This window comes from Astyanax mexicanus, chromosome 4 (genome assembly GCF_023375975.1).
Source record: "Astyanax mexicanus isolate ESR-SI-001 chromosome 4, AstMex3_surface, whole genome shotgun sequence".
Taxonomy (NCBI): domain Eukaryota; kingdom Metazoa; phylum Chordata; class Actinopteri; order Characiformes; family Acestrorhamphidae; genus Astyanax; species Astyanax mexicanus.
In genome coordinates, this window is record NC_064411.1 from 6,710,709 (window position 1) to 6,727,857 (window position 17,149).

Genomic DNA, 17,149 nt, shown 5'->3' on the forward strand with positions numbered 1-17,149 from the left:
TCAGAACAGGGGTGGGTTTCCCGAAAGCTTCGTAACGCTAAGAACTTCGTTAACTCATACTTAAGATTGATCGTTAATTAAAGAGTGTTTCCCAAACCCGTGCGTAACTAAAGTACTACGTAAACTCGCTCGCAGATTAACGAGTGCCCTCACCCAGTCGTTATTCTTAAGAGCTTCTTTAGGGGATCTCTACTTGCAGTTCAGCACCTTAAACACCAGGGACCGCCAATTTTAAGGAAGAAAAATGATAATTTCCGTGTTTGAAGCAATTATATTATATTACTATTAATTATAATCAATTATATTACAATATAATTATTATATTATATTATATTATATTAAAATATATTATATTATATTATATTAAAATATATTATATTATATTATATTATATTATATTATATTATATTATATTATATTATATTATATTATATTATTTCCCGTGTCTGCGGGTGCTCCAGTTTCCTCCCACAGTCCAAAGAAATTACTTCAGGCTAATTAGATGTCGGATAAAAATTGCCCCTTAGGTGTGAGTGTGTGAGTGGATGTGCCTGTGTGTCTGTCTGCCCTGTGATGGATTGGCATCCTGTCCAGGGTGTATACTGCCTTCCCCCCGATGCCGGCTGGTATAGACTCCCCCCCTCGCGCCCCTTAACGGATAAAGCGGTTGACGAGTGAGTAAAAGAGTGAATAAATTACATTATACTATATTATATTATATTATATTATAATGCCAACTGTGGCTTGTAGTCTAACTGGCCATATTGGAATTGGCCAATCAAACCACGAGTAAATTATTAAAATCCAGATTAGCGATGATAGAAGTCTTGACATTAATGCTGCAAGAAATGCAATCAGTCAATTCCTGCAGATGATGCTCACGGTCTAAGCAAAGCTGCAAAGTCACCAAGTCCGTGGATTCTGTAATCAGGCTGTTATGTGGCAAATACACACTTATATACACTTCCCACCAGCCCGGGAATTACAGCACAATACAGTATATTTCCATGCTATTTGGAAAATCCCTGGTATCCGGTGCAGGGGACGCCTGCAGTGTCTTTACTCACACCTACACGTACTGTAAAGGGTATCGGTGAATGTGCAGGTAATATTTAATATTATTCTTTATTTAGGTGCTTCTAACCAACATTGCGGCCGTTCATCTGGGCAATCTGGGGTGTGTCAGCTCGCAAATATCAGTCAAAAGTAGGACACGTCTCATTCCATGTATTTTTTTTTTTTTTTACATTGTCGATTAATATTAAAACCATGAAAACTAATTGACGCAAATGGAATAAGTAGACAAAAAGGTGCATGGCCTTGACAATCCCCTGACATAAACCCAACTGAGATGGTGATTTAGGTTGAGCTGGAGCTTCACAGTATAAAGTACAAAACATATTTCTGTTGGTTTAAAATGTAATATATATATATATATATATATATATATATATATATATATATATATATATATATATGTGTGTGTGTGTGTGTGTGTGTGTGTGTGTATATATATATATATATATATATATATATATATATATATATATATATATATATACACACACACACACACACACACAGGAACATAACATACGTATATGTATTATTATATTATTTTTATAATATTAATATAATATAATTAGAATAATAATAAATTAATATTAGTATAATATCTATTAATATAATATATATATATATATATATATATATATATATATATATATATATATTAACAATAATAGTTTTAAAATGTAAAAAATAAGTTTTAAAATAGATTAGATTTTCGAGTATTTATTTAGTCATATGTATCTTTAGGAGCATAATGTTGTTAATTACAACACATTTCTACGTTTTTGGTGTAATAGTGAATAAATACTGCATATTGCAGTGTTGAATCGATATTTGTGGATCGATTGAGCGCGCTGTTTCGGGGGAGGAGTCAACAAAGACATTCTTTAACCTCGTTCGTTAATTTTCACGTTGCGAAGCTCTTTGGGAAACACTCGCAGAACTGGCTCGTTCTTTACACACGTCATTCGTTAGTTCGTTCGTTATTCGCTAAGATTGATCGTTTTCGGGAAACCCACCCCAGAACAGTAGTTTAGTGCAGTGATTTACCGAGACCCAGAACTTCCTCCTCCACTGCTGAACACTGGAGGATTCATCATGGACCGGTCACTCTTCATAGACACTCCACTGGGGGCTGGAGATGCTGCTCTCTTCTCCCTGTAAACAGATCTTCATGATGATCCATGATGAGAGTAAAGTGTGGAGTAATGTGTTCCTTTACTAAAACTTATTCACAGGTTCCAGACTAACTTCTTCATAACCGTCCCAGAAGCGTCCCGAAGCTTTCTGTCAGCTGCCCCAAACTGAAAAACGCTCGTCTAATAAATATACATATTTTAATTTCTTTAACAATACTGTTGAATATATTTGTGTTTATGATGTCACAATGTCATCACCTGATTAGATCATATTTACTATATGTATTTTATAGATCTGTATCTAGTTAATAACATGTATTGGTAAGAGCTACACAATTATACTGTATTATAAACTAAAAGGTATATTTTTATACTGAACTCTAACAGAGATACAGATCAGGGGTGGGTTTCCCGAAAGCTTCGTAACGCTAAGAACTTCGTTAACTCGTACTTAAGATTGATCGTTAATTAAAGAGTGTTTCCCAAACCAGTGCGTAACTAAAGTACTACGTAAACTCGCTCGCAGATTAACGAGTGCCCTCACCCAGGCCATTCCGCCGGCGGAATGGAAATCGACTCGGCGGACATTTTGATTAATTGTAAACAAATAAACAATGTTATTGCCGTAAAAACGCTCTGATATGACGGGGGACAGCCTTCACTGTGTGTCTGTGCAGCGGTGTGTGTGTGAGTGCAGGCAGTGAGACGGGAGGAGGGGTAGAGGGGGGAGGGGTGATACACGCTGGAGCACACACAAAGAGGCGCCTCACACAGAGCTCTCACTACAGAACCAAAACAATTAACTTAACTTTAACTTTTATCACCTTAAAAAATCATAAACACCTACAGCAACTACAAAATACAGTTTAAACCCGAATAAAACCGCTTTATACATGTTAAACAGCTTACTCACCCAAGATGAAAAAAACGCTATTTTTCCCTGGAGCATTTAAATCCTGAACTTCCCCATCGAAATTTAATCCATCAGGGTTGAGAAATAAAAGTAGTATACAGCTTTCCATTTAGCCACAGATGTCCTCTTCAAAATCCATCAGAGTATTATAATCCAGTGCGCTTTGTTTTTTTGTAATCAGACTCAGAGCGTTAGGACTTAGCGTTAGAAAAGCGCACATAATTTATTCAGCGTCGAAAAAAAGACAGCGGGAAATTCGAAAAGCTCCATTGACTTTGACTGACAGCCGTTTCGTCCAATTGTAGACACTTTCAGCTTTCAAACGAGCCATTGTGTGTCAAAATAGACCAATCAGAGCCAGAGATACAGCCGTGCGTATGCGCTCCCGTCTCCGCCTATGGTTCTGTGTTTCAGCTTAGCTCCGCCTTTACGCAGCGGTTCGAGGCGTTATATCATTGGTCTGGAAGGCTGTCAATCAGCGAGTTTTGGCGAATCAGCAGTAAATAAGGAGGTTCCTGACCCAGAGGGAGAGCGGATGCAGACGGTGTGTTGTTTTGAGGTGCGTTCACTGTTATTTGGAAGCAAAGCGCTTCGTGGAGCGTTCAACGAACAAAACTTTACACTTATCAGAAGTTTTGCTGGAGCTGTTTGAGTGATTCTGGGGAGCAATTGTACATTAACTCATCAGTGTAACACTATTGATTCGGCCATATGTATATATATGTATATATATATATATATATATATATATATATATATATATATATATATATATATATATACTTATGTATATTATGTATATATATATGTATGTATATATATGATATTATGTATATATATTAGTTTTCTTTTTACTTTTGAGTCATTTACAGAGATTTGTGGCTGTATACAGAAGTTTTTGGCCATTGGGGAACTTTGTGCCATTTGGACACATTTTGGGACACTTGGAGACGTTTTTGGCACACTTTGGTTAAACTTTAATAAAAGTTATAGGCTTATAGGTAGATAAATAAAATTTTGGCTGCTCATGGACAAGTAGTTAGTGCACCTGTATAAGCAGAATTAGTTTGATACCATCATGTTATTTAAAGATATGATGATTTGTATGTGAAAACAATAGGCGATTTTAATTTTTTTTGAAAAATTGTCAAAATGTATCATCAATAATAGGTTATTTAATTTACCAAATACTGAAAACCAATGGGTCCATTTTTGGACCCCAAGTATCTACTTTCATATGAGCCATTGATCACCAGGGTACAGTGTACAGTTAAAAAAATATTCAAAGCTGAATAGAGGGACCCTCAAAACAGGCGAAAATTCAATTTTTTGGCCACTGTTAAAAGGGGTTAAGGGATCTCTACTTGCAGTTCAGCACCTTAAACACCAGGGACCGCCAATTTTGAAGAAGAAAAAATATTATTTCCGTGGTTGAACAATTATATTATATTACTATTAATTATAATCAATTATATTATTATATAATTATCAATATTATTATATTATGTTATGTTATGTTATGTTATGTTATGTTATATTATATTATATTATATTGTAATGCCAACTTTGTCTGTGGCTTGTAGTATAACTGGGCATATTGGAATTGACCAATCAAACCCACGAATAAATCATTAAAATCCAGATTAGCGATGCTAGAGTTCTTGACATTAATGCTGCAAGAAATGCAATCAGTGAATTCCTGCAGATGATGCTCACGGTTTAAGCAAAGCTGCAAAGTAGGTCCGGTGCAGGGGACGCCTGCGGTGTCTTTAATCCCACCTACACGTATTGTAAAGGGTATCGGTGAATGTGCAGGTAATATTTAATATTATTCTTTATTTAGGTGCTTCTAACCAACATTGTGGCCGTTCATCTGGGCAAACTCTGGGGTGTGTCAGCTCGCAAATATATAAGTACCAGTCAAAAGTTGGACACGTCTCATTTAATTATTTTATTTTTTTACATTGGCGATTAATATTAAAACCATGAAAACGATTAATTGACGCATATGGAATTGTCTAGTAAACAAAAAGGTGCATGGCCTTCACAATCCCCTGACCTAAACTCAACTGAGTGATTTAGGATGAGCAGGAGCCTCATAGAGTGTATATAAAACATATTTTGGTTGGTTTAAAAAAACAGGTACATACGTATAAGTATTATTATATTATTTTTATATAATTTATTTTTTATATATTTTATATTATTTTTATATAATTATTCATAATAATAATAATAATAATAATAATAATAATAATAATAATAATAATACATTAATATTACTATCAATATTACTATTAATAAAATTAGTATAATATCTATTAATATAATATATATTAACTATAATAATTTTAAAAAAGTAAGAAAAGTTTAATGTTTTAAAATAGATTAGATTTTTTATTATTTATTTAGTCATATGTATCTTTAGGAGTATTTTATTAATGCCAAAGTACATCCTTTTGTAATTTAAATTTCAGAATATGTATAATGTTGATGATTACAACACAGTTCTACGTTTTTATGGTCTAATAGTGAATAAATACTGCATATTGCAGTGTTGAATCGATATTTGTGGATCGATTGAGCGCGCTGTTTCGGGGGAGGAGTCAACAAAGACGTTCTTTAACCTTGTTCGTTAATTTTCACTTTGCGAAGCTCTTTGGGAAACACTCGCAGAACTGGCTCGTTCTTTACTCACGTCATTCGTTAGTTCGTTCGTTATTCCCTAAGATTGATCGTTTTCGGGAAACCCACCCCAGAACAGAATAGAACAAGTCTTTCTGTGAGAAGCTTCATTCCACAGCTTTAACAAAAACCCAATCACTTCCATCTGATCTATATAAATGCAGCACATCAGGATTTCCTCATTTCTAATGCTAATGTAAACTCAGACAGCGTGTGGTAAAATCCGAGACGGATCCTCAGATCCAGATTTTGAGCAAATCGTCACATTTATGTTAAAATATATGGACCATATTTTTGAACATAAATGTGCAACCACCCCATACCATAGCAACCACCCAGCAACAGTATAATATCACTATAGCAACCACCTAATACTGTTACTGTGCCAGAAGGAAACATATTATTAATATTAACTATTAGATATTAAAGTCAGATATGTACTTTAAATACAGATTAGAAACACATTCTACTATAAGAATAACTGGCTGGTTTGTTAAGCGTTTCTCTTTGTTTAAATAAAGTACAGGGTTCTGACTCTGTTCTCAATATTTTAAAACTGTAAAATATGCAGATCACAGCTCCAGGATTAGAGCTGAAACCATTACAATACAAAACTACTTTACATATTAAACCCATCACTTAATTTACTCACTTTAGGACAGGAGGTCCTCCTCCACTGCTGGAGTTCTGAAGATCCATCATTTACTCTTCTTCATTCACACACAGCTGAACACTGCCGACACCGACCCCTGAGAACAGATCAGCCGTTACAATAAAACCTTTATTCTTACAATAATGACATTATCATCAGAACTGCATTAAACAAAACCTGATAAACTAACAAAACAAAACAAACAGAGAACGATACATGCAGCCTAACAATCCGTTAGCAATCGAATTACTGGCTCAATCGGAATAGAGCACGTCCATGAAAACATATCTATCGGAATAGAGTGGTCCGATTGAGGCCATTCCGAATACAATTTTCGATCGAACGAGGTGGATAATCTTTTTAAAAATTCGATACAAAGAAGAATGACAGCCTTGTAAACACCTGTACCCGATTACATCCCCAATCGGAATGTTTAAGTACATCTGCGCATGTGCCACAGCGTTTAAGAGCCACTCTTAAAAAATAAAAACAGTTCGCTTCGAGATTAAAGTTCAAATATTAGGAGAGGAGATATTCTTAGTATTTTAGGTATATTTATTTCTTACTGCTTAAGCTGTAGTTTAGGAGCGGTGCAGAGGGAAACAAGCGCTCATGAGCTGTTATATATCACCATCAGTTATCTACATTTCTACTATTACGACTCCGGAAGAAATGTTGTCAGTTGCACGATTTAATGTTTTAACATATTTAGCAAAAAACAAAGATACATATATGAAGAGGTTATAATGAAACAGTCTTCTAGTAGAGTCTTTGGCGTAGGCCCCATCATCGGCCCAGGACTTGATACATCTGGGCTCTGCAGATCCTGTCGTACATTGGAGACAGGGGCGGAGCCAACCCCAAAAGTGAAAGAATTAATATACATATATATACCCACCGGTAGATCTTTACTTTATCCTACATCCTGTAATAAAAGAAACGTTTGATTAATATTCAGCATAATAATAAACGATACCGTACTTTTAAATGATAGCTCTTTAGCACCGGTGATTGTGGACAGTGAAGCATTTCCTTTTATACCTTGGATACCCCCATGCATGAGTGAGTTTATTAGCATTTAACTCGTGGATTGTGTTAAGTGAGCACATGCTTGATGTAACTAAATGTGGGTGACCTGTGCAGTAACAAGCAGAGTTAACGTGGGTGTAGTGTCCAGTGATGCGCTTGCATTGCGCCAACTTTCCATGCTGTTAGTATGGGTCGATGCCCTTCACTCATACATACGCTTGCTATGAGCCTAAGCGGGGTGCGCCCCCGAAGCGTACGGGCACGAGCCCTTCACTCATACATTCGCTTGCTACGAGCCCAAGCGGGGTGCGCCCCCGAAGCGTACGGGTGGCGAGCCCTTCATTCATTCATTTATTCATTAGATCATTACATATTCATTCAGTTATCTATTCATCAGAGCATGCGCGGGGAATGCCCCCAAACATACAAGCCATGTGCCTACATTCAAACATTCATTTCTTTCGTTCTTTAATTAGTTCTGCATTCATCAATACATATCATTTTGCAGACGCTTTTGTCTAAAGCGACTTAAATAGTAAAGTTCAGAAATAATAGAAGGTAGAAAAACTTAATACAGGACCTAAAGGAGATCAAAGGGAAGTTGTGTGACAGAGGAGTGAAGAAGGGGAAGAAGGAAGAGACGTTAGCAAGAAGAAAATGGTGTTAGGCGAGGGGTGCGCCCCCAAACATACGGGCCGCGGGCCCTACATTCATACACAAGGGCGTCGAGCCCAATCAAAGCATGCGTTGCTGTTAGTGAGGGCCATGGCCAAAACATGCATCTAGGTTGGGCATCGAGCCCATCATGCGCGGGGACCGCCCCCAAAGCATGCGTTGCTGTTAGTAACGGGCTGCGCGCCCTGTAAAACGCTTGGGCGGAGCGCCTGACAAGCGCGGGGTTCGACCCCTGAAAAAACATGCTGTTAGTAACATGCAATAATCCTCATGTCATGTCGTCTGGGCTGTGAGCCCAAGATAAAGAGGAGATTGTCTCCTGGCATGTGTTGATGTAAATGACCACGGGCCATAATGCATTAAGCTATAGGTATAGACATGTGATAATCAGCAGTGTTGGGAGAGCATCACAGATCGTTTTAATACTGGTTAATACTGTTAGTGAAGCATTGAAACAAAAGCAAATGATGTATAATAGATCATTTAAATCGCAGGATTGATGCACAAATTAACATACTCTAAAGTATGTAGTACTTCCACCGCCTCCAGTGTTTGCTTATAAATAATACTTACTTAGACAGTGTTGAGTGAGCTTGCTGAGCGTTCAGCAGTAGGTCCAGTTCTGGTCTAATGTGTGACAGGTGTGCTGAAATTACCCGTCTCTCAAGTAGCAAAATGGTGACGTCAGCTTCGCTGAGGATGTGGCTGCGTCGTTCCTAAAGAGAGCGACCAGCGTAGCAGGATGGAGATGGTCAGCGTTTCCTAATTGACATTTGACAGGTGAAATCTGACCACTGTTTCGCCATAGGGTAGCTATTAGGTAAAACCAAACAGAGCGCATAAAGTTTAGAAGCATTAAAGCAGATAGCTAGCCCCAGAAGTGTAAAGACAGAGATCGGAGTGCACTTTTAGCATTTTAATTGTAAAACAGGGCCCTGTTATCTGCAACAGAATGTTTCGTGAAAACAGTAATGAAGGAAGGAGTAGAGCTTAAATCAGACAGCGTGAGGCATTGAACTGATCAAATAAATATTGTCGGCGTGCGCTCGTGAAATGCCTGTGCGCTTAAATCCATAAAAGCTGCCGTATGCAGTTGAAACATAGGGAGAATATATCAGACTTGTAAATTAGATTTATTTCTGTAAATGGCAAACTATTAAATTGAGGAAGAGGATTTTTTGCAATGCCTTTGAGGAGTAAGCATATAGCTGGAAAACGAACTCGGATAATCTGACTATTACGACGTTCCTTATTAATTGGCATCAATAATTTTTTGATGAGATAAAGTTTACCAATTATGAAATTAATTTATAATTACTGATTCCCAGGTAATTAAATTGAGCAATGACATGATCGGAGTGCAGAAAGAACAACTTAAATGAGGATCGTGATCACAGCTTCGCGGTCACAATGTATTTATTAATAATTTCAGAGAAAATAAAAAGTAATGAAACGCACGCGATCACCACCGATCATTTCGTACAGAACTGAGAGGCAGATCCAGGGGCGATGGTCATAATTAATAGCCAACAGTCGGCAAACTATCGCCCTTGGAAATAAATCCCAAAACCGACAAACAGAGCGGCGCTCGCACCGAGCGCAGCCGAAGAAACGGCGCCGAGGAGAACAATGAGAAATACCGGACCACAACCAAGAAAGCGAGACTAGAAAAGCCACGAACCACACAGCAAACAGAGAAGACACAAAAGCACCCAAGCGAAACTACGAACCCAGAGACAGATAAAGATACAGATATATAGATAGTAAATAGCCCTAAGGAAATGTAGACATCCAGCAGCAACAGCACGATTCATAAGAAATAAAGAACAGTAAGAATAAAGAAACACACTATATACGGATCAAAACACAGAAGAACAGAAAAGATATAAGAAGATTAAATAGTACAGAAAAGGTAATAAGAAGATAAGTCGGGAAGCAGTTCAGCAGCAAACAGTTTTAAAACGCAGAGTAAGACATATTTCTTTAAACTAAGCTTTAACAACTTATCCATTTCACAGGTACAATAATTCATAAGAGAAACAGCAGTATCATTATCATTATTATTATTATCATCATTATTATTATTATTATTATTATTTTTTTTTTTTTAATATAAATAAATATATTTATAAATAATATTACAGTTGGACAATTTATTTTATATCAGTTCGTATTCTAGTATTATTACTTAAGAGTACTAGCATTACCAGCATTATTATCAACTATTATATATGTATTTTTCCGTGCTTATTCTATGTACAGCACACGTTGAGCTGCATTGTAATGCATGAAGGTGCTACAAAATAAAGAGTAACATCGGCATTATTATTATCATTATCACTATTACTACTATTATTACTATTACCATTATTAATACCGTAAACTAGGCAGAACAGATGTTGCCAACTGCCATCAAATAATTTACGGAGCAAAGTGCAAGGAGCAATGACATGGATCGCAAGAGACTGAAAGCACCGAGAAACACAAACATGCATATGATACAAAATATGTCGAAGAAGCGAATACGTGAAAACCCAATCATGAGTAACTGTATGTGACAGTAAGGGAGGCGAGGTCAGGGAAGAGACGGCGGAAGAATGAAGTAGTGAGCGGTAGAATGTCCGAGAAGTGCGACTGAATCAAAAAGCAGGCAGCAGCAGCGTCACGCCCCCGACGGAAGGAGTTAAAAGTCCGGAAAAATCAACAGAACAGCGAACAGAAGACAGAACAGAAAAAAAAAAGAAAAGAGGTAGAAGAGCGGCCAGCCATAAGGTCAAAAGACCGCGAAGAGGACCATCCACGCGCCGGGGGCAAACGGGCTTCGGAAGGAAGGCAAAAGAAGAACCTTACCTTGTGGGATGACAGCACGCAAGCGCGGGGAAAACCATATCAGCATCAGGAGAAACAAACGGCCTACCAAAATCCGGGCCAGGCACGGCAGTAGCTAAACAGGAGGAGGAAGAGGCCATGCAGCAGAGGACCCAGGCAGAAACACACGTGGCAGCGCAGCAGCCGATCCAGCAGAAGCGCCAGGTAGGGCAGTAGCAGCAGCAGCAGCAGCAGATCCGGCAGAAGCGCCAGGTAGGGCAGCAGCAGCAGCAGCAGCAGCAGATCCGGCAGAAGCGCCAGGTAGGGCAGTAGCAGCAGCAGCAGCAGCAGATCCGGCAGAAGCGCCAGGCAGGGCAGTAGCAGCAGTAGCAGCAGACCCGGCAGAAGCGCCAGGTAGGGCAGCAGCAGCAGCAGCAGCAGATCCGGCAGAAGCGCCAGGCAGGGCAGCAGCAGATCCGGCAGAAGTGCCAGGCAGGGCAGTAGCAGCAGCAGATCCGGCAGAAGGGCACCAGCAACGCAGGAGCAGCAGCAGCAGCAGATCCGATAGAAGCGCACCAGCCGCGCAGTAGCAGCAGCAGCAGATCCGACAGAAGCGCACCAGCAGCGCAGTAGCAGTAGCAGCAGATCCAGCAGAAGCGCACCAGCAGCGCAGTAGCGGCGAACGGACCAGGAGCGCGCAAGGCAGCACAGCAAAAGTCAAAGTTCCAGGGAGAGCGCGCCAGAAGGAGAAAGATACGGGCAGGTCCGCGCCAGCCGCAGCAGCAGCAGAGGCCAGGGGAGGCGGAGCGAAGGCAGAGGGGCCGGGTGAACCGGTGCTCAGTCGCAACTTGCCACCCTTTCGAACCGTGCTACTCTAGTACACAAATAAAAAGTAAAAACGCTAGAAAAAGCCCCATATTCAAACATGCTTCAGCAGGAATACAATGAAGCCGAAACAAAATATCGGAGGACAGTTAAGAGTAAGGAGGGAGACCACAACTTAACAGAAAACCACAAAATAAGAAAACAAACAATGGTCCCGCGCATGGGCACTGGCGCCGAGAAGCACATCTCGACGGGTTGCACAATACGACATAACACTGCGTTACAGGGAGAGGCAACCAGGAAGCAGATCCACAGCGGTCTTCGACAGCGACCAAACCAGAGTCCGAACTCCACGCCGAGACAGCGACCGCCTGAAGGACCGGGACAGCTGGGGCTCATCGCCGACAGTGGGCTGGGCCGGTGGCGGGACAGAGCAGGAGGGGGTAGAGAAGCGGGCCGCCAGCCAACGGAGCGGCGCGTGGCAATCAGATTGCGTCTTGCGTGCACCGCCGACCGGACGTGGGGAGCAGCAGCCGTCAGTAGGAGCGGGAGGCGTCCGACGACAAAGCGGCCAGCAGTAGGAGGTTAGCAACAGGAGGCCAACACGAGACGCCGGTCGGACACGCTAGAAGCGAGAACGGGACATAAGCGAGAGAACTGCGGACAACGTCAGTAAGAACGACCATCAGCGTCTGAAAGGCAGCAAAGGTACTGAATGAGTGATCTTATTTAAAGGCAGAAGGAACAGCTGATTGGATAGGTAATTAGGTGACGTAGCATTGGAGTCTTTAGTAGAACTTTCGCTGCGCTTTCATTTCTAACCTGCTGATTATTAATGTTACAGCTACTGTACATAATATAGTGTTTAGATTTTCCCGTGGTAGCCTCCCAGAAGAGCGCGCGCTCCTGCACGGAGATTTTCGTTCCTTTAAAAAAAAAAATAATAATAGTAATAATAAAATAATAAAAACTGTATTTATAAAGCACTTTTCATACATTAAAATTCTGCTCAATTTTCTGTACATACAGAGGGGTAATAAGGAAAAAAGGAGAAGGAAAAAACACAGTAAACTATGTGACTATGATATTAAAATAAATCAATTAAAATAAAAAGTAACAAAAATATAGATCACTACATATATCGATGTATAATAATACAAACACAAAATATTAAAACAAAGTTTATTAAAAAATGTCTTCAGACGCTTTTTGAAACTGTTTACTGATGCTGCTTGCCTGATCTCAACTGGTAAACTGTTTCATTTCTTTGCAGCATAAAAACAAAAAGCTGCTTCTTCTTTTCTCTTCTAATCTGTAACACTATATAAAATAATTATATTATAATGTTTTAGGATGTTTTTTTCTTTGGTCGCAAAACCCGATCTAAAAGGCAGCTGAAATGTCCGTGCAACATCGCGCGCTCTCCCGTGAGGCTTCTCGTGGCTAAAAGAACACCCACCACGGAAAAATCTGCACACTGTGCGTGCCTCGCTCTTAAGGTGCTTACACACTGCACGCGGTAGGTGCGGCGCGCTACGCTGACCCCCATAGGATTCAATAGTGTCTAGAGCGGTAGAGCGGTGCGTCGCTGCCGCGGAGCAGAGCGGAAAGCGGCGCGTTTCCCCGCCCATAACCACGCCTCCACCGCGCTACCGCTTACCGCGGGCAAAGTTCAACATGGTTCAACTTTGACCTCGCGGCAAGCGGTACCTCGGCAGAAAACGCATGACGTAAACTCACGCGACTAGAGAGAAACTGTAGTCCAAACAACAATAAACGTGCGCGAGAGACTAATAATAGCGATTAGTGAATCCCCTCAGCTGTACATCACTTCCCTACACTCATATAGAGATAACAGGAGGAAGAGAAGAATCAGAGCTTTGTTCTGAGGCTGAGAAACAGATACAGATCCACAGAGGCTGTAGAGACTCAAAACTACAAAACACCGCTCGCAGAGGTGATGGGTTTTAGAAAACTCCGCCTATTATCAGCAGGAGACGCTTGGCGTCAGCAGCAGCGCAACGCACCCGCAACTGACCAGCGTAGAGCAGAGCGGCAGCACAGCGGAATGCCGCGCGGCATACCGCGTTCAGTGTGTAAGCACCTTTACACTGCAGCTCACGCAGTTACAGCTACATTTCCTTTAAAATATTACCACTTTATTCTCGTAATATTACGATTTTAATTACGAATAGATAAAGGAGTGATAAATCAGTACTTGCCTGGATTTTTTAGGTAAAGCTGTGCAGTATCTTTAGCAGACTAGAGAGCAGACGACGATAGAAAGCTCATTACAACCAGAAGAGACTTGAGACTCGACTTGGATTCCTGACCAAAGACTTGAGATCATCTCTGATACCAACTGTAAACTCTGGAAACACAGCTAGTTATGCTGTTGCTCCTCTCACGCTGGCGGACATCACCATGCTCGTTGTCATGGTTACGAGTACACTAAGCGATACACTGTAAAAAGTGAAGCATGGAGCTGTTCATTCAAGCTAATAAATATGATTGAACACATAGTACAATTATTGACTTTATTGTGAAACTCAACCTTTTTGAATTTTGATGTGTCAATTTTGATTCAGACTAAATTAATTACAATTCTGAAGGAAATAAACCAAATGTTTTGGTTCCACTGAAATCATACTCGAAGAAAAGAGATAAGGATGTAATATTTTTAATTTGAATCAAACATGAATTGCGCATGCGCACTGTGGAGCACGGGAGAAGTTGTAGAGAAGTGCTTCAGAGCACTGAGGGAGAGAGGGAGAAAGTGCCTGAACGCGCTCGCGAGAGAAAGAATGAGAGAGGGAGAAAGTGCCTGAACGCGCTCGCGAGAGAGAGAATGAGAGAGGGAGAAAGTGCCTGAACGCGCTCGCGAGAGAGAGAATGAGAGAGGGAGAAAGTGCCTGAACGCGCTCGCGAGAGAGAGAATGAGAGAGGGAGAAAGTGCCTGAACGCGCTCGCGAGAGAGAGAATGAGAGAGGGAGAAAGTGCCTGAACGCGCTCGCAAGATAGCAACGCATGCTTATGGTATTGTGGCGTCGGGACTGGAGGGGGGGGGGGGGCGGAAGGAATTATGGGAGCTCACCCTGTTGGGGGAAGTGGGTGTTTTTCTGCGTGTTTATGTTACTGTTTATCCCAGAGTTTCATGTCATGTTTTATTAGGGCCCGAGCACCGAAGGCGCAGGCGAAGCCTGCACCGGAGGTGCAAAGCCCTATTGTTTTTGGTCCGTTTATTAGGGCCCGAGCACCGAAGGTGCAGGCGAAGCCTGCACCGGAGGTGCAAAGCCCTATTGTTTTTGGTCCGTTTATTATTAGGGCCCGAGCACCGTAGGCGTAGGCGAAGCCTGCACCGGAGGTGCAAAGCCCTATTGTTTTTGGAAGGATTATTAGGGCCCGAGCACCGAAGGCGCAGGCGAAGCCTGCACCGGAGGTGCAAAGCCCTATTGTTTTTGGTCCGTTTATTATTATTAGGGCCCGAGCACCGAAGGCGCAGGCGAAGCCTGCACCGGAGGTGCAAAGCCCTATTGTTTTTGGTCCGTTTATTATTATTAGGGCCCGAGCACCGAAGGCGCAGGCGAAGCCTGCACCGGAGGTGCAAAGCCCTATTGTTTTTGGTCCGTTTATTATTATTATTAGGGCCCGAGCACCGAAGGCGCAGGCGAAGCCTGCACCGGAGGTGCAAAGCCCTATTGTTTTTGGTCCGTTTATTATTATTATTATTCTGCCTCTTTGCGTCCATTTTTGAGGCATTTCCGATACACGAAAACTCACGCATTTTGGCACAGGCCTCAAACTCGGCGAAAATTGTAAAGTTCCATAGAGGCTGGACTTTGGCGTGTTTCAGGAGCTCTATAGCGCCACCAAACATCGGCATTGGCCGAGATGAAGTTTGTCCAACGTGCACCAACTTTGGTACGCTCATTGACCTCCTCATAAACAACAAGAATCACTTGGTTTTATTTGACTCCGCCCAACAGGAAGTCGGCCATTTTGACAGGAAGTTACGAAATAAAAAGTTTCCCGCTGGGTTTCGGAGGGGTTAAGATGTTTGAAATCTCCTAAAATTTTACAGAGCTATTTGGCTTAGGCCAAACTTTGACCTTAAGTTGGAATTTCGTAAATTCGTGTTTCATTAGCTCTCTAGCGCCACCTATTTTATATCACATTTATAAAAAGCTCTCAGCCTCTTGATAATTGGCAGATTCAATAAGTCTTTGAAATGATTTAGAAATATTTTGTCGTTTTTCTCATGTGTAGCTAGATGACTCTACAGCGCCCCCTATTTTATTTAGGCCATTAAATTAGCTGTAGCTGTCTCAAAATTTCTCCAATATTCTCGATTTTTGGCAACAACATAGAAAGTATCATCCCGCACATATTACCCATTGGCTGGTATTAGCTCCGCCCAACAGGAAGTCGGCCATTTTGAAATTTGTGGAATTTTTACACATTTTTCACGAACTCATTCAAACTCCTCCTAGAGTCTTTGTCAGTTTATCTCTAAATTGGGCGTGGGTAGGCTCCAGACATACATGGTGATAAATTGCGAAGGAATAGTCGATAGCTGAAACGATGATGTAATGGCAGGCAATTAATTTAATGGAGACGCAACACTAAACAAAAGTGAAACCATGACACGGTCATAACACAGATGATTGAAAATTCATGAAACTTGGCAAAAACACAAGAGACATCATAAGACACGTTTTTAGTATTGGTAAGACTGAATCCGCCCAACAGGAAGTCGGCCATTTTGAAATAAGTGCATTTTACACACATTTTTTGCATACTTTGTCGAACTCCTCCTAGGGAATTTATTGAATACTCTTGATATTTTTCAGTAATAAACTACTAACACACCTGATGATAAATTGCGAAGGAATAGTCGATATCTTAAACGGCGACGAAATGGCGGACAGTTGAGTTGCTGGAGATACCTCATTAAAACAGGAAGTGAATACATTCTGGTGTTGGTAGGTGTTTGAGGAGGTTAAAAAGGTTGAAAACTCTCGAAACTTTACAGGCCTGCTTGATTTAAGTGGTACTTGGATCAAAAATTCAAATTTCATATATACGTATTTCATTGGCTCTATAGCGCCACCTAGGTTTCAATGCATATTTGACATTACGGGAATGCTCAAAAACTCTTGAAAATTGTCAGATTCCATAAGATCTAAAAACACTTTACAAATATTGTGATAATTTTTTCATGTGTAGCTAGCGGACTCTATAGCGCCCCCTAATTCATTCGTTTAATAAATTAGCTGTGGATGTGTCAAAATTTGTCGAATCCTCTCAAATTTTGGTAGGAACGTAGATACTATGACTCTGCACATGTTTGCA

General features: G+C 40.7%; 3 protein-coding genes across 7 annotated transcripts in view; 1 reads left to right on the forward strand and 2 right to left on the reverse strand.

The window, feature by feature from the left end:
- The window catches only part of LOC111196674 (gastrula zinc finger protein XlCGF49.1-like), a 238,905-nt gene extending 232,356 nt beyond the window's left edge, over nucleotides 1–6,549 (reverse strand). Inside the window, exon 1 of the mRNA XM_049478357.1 lies at nucleotides 6,461–6,549. The gene's annotated coding sequence lies outside the window, so the exon portion shown is untranslated. The remainder of the gene's footprint in view (nucleotides 1–6,460) is intronic.
- The window catches only part of LOC111188977 (NACHT, LRR and PYD domains-containing protein 12), a 900,554-nt gene that overhangs the window by 593,513 nt on the left and 289,892 nt on the right, over nucleotides 1–17,149 (reverse strand). The gene's annotated exons all lie outside the window — the stretch shown is intronic.
- The window catches only part of LOC111196387 (NACHT, LRR and PYD domains-containing protein 12-like), a 798,826-nt gene that overhangs the window by 425,186 nt on the left and 356,491 nt on the right, over nucleotides 1–17,149 (forward strand). The window lies entirely within an intron of this gene.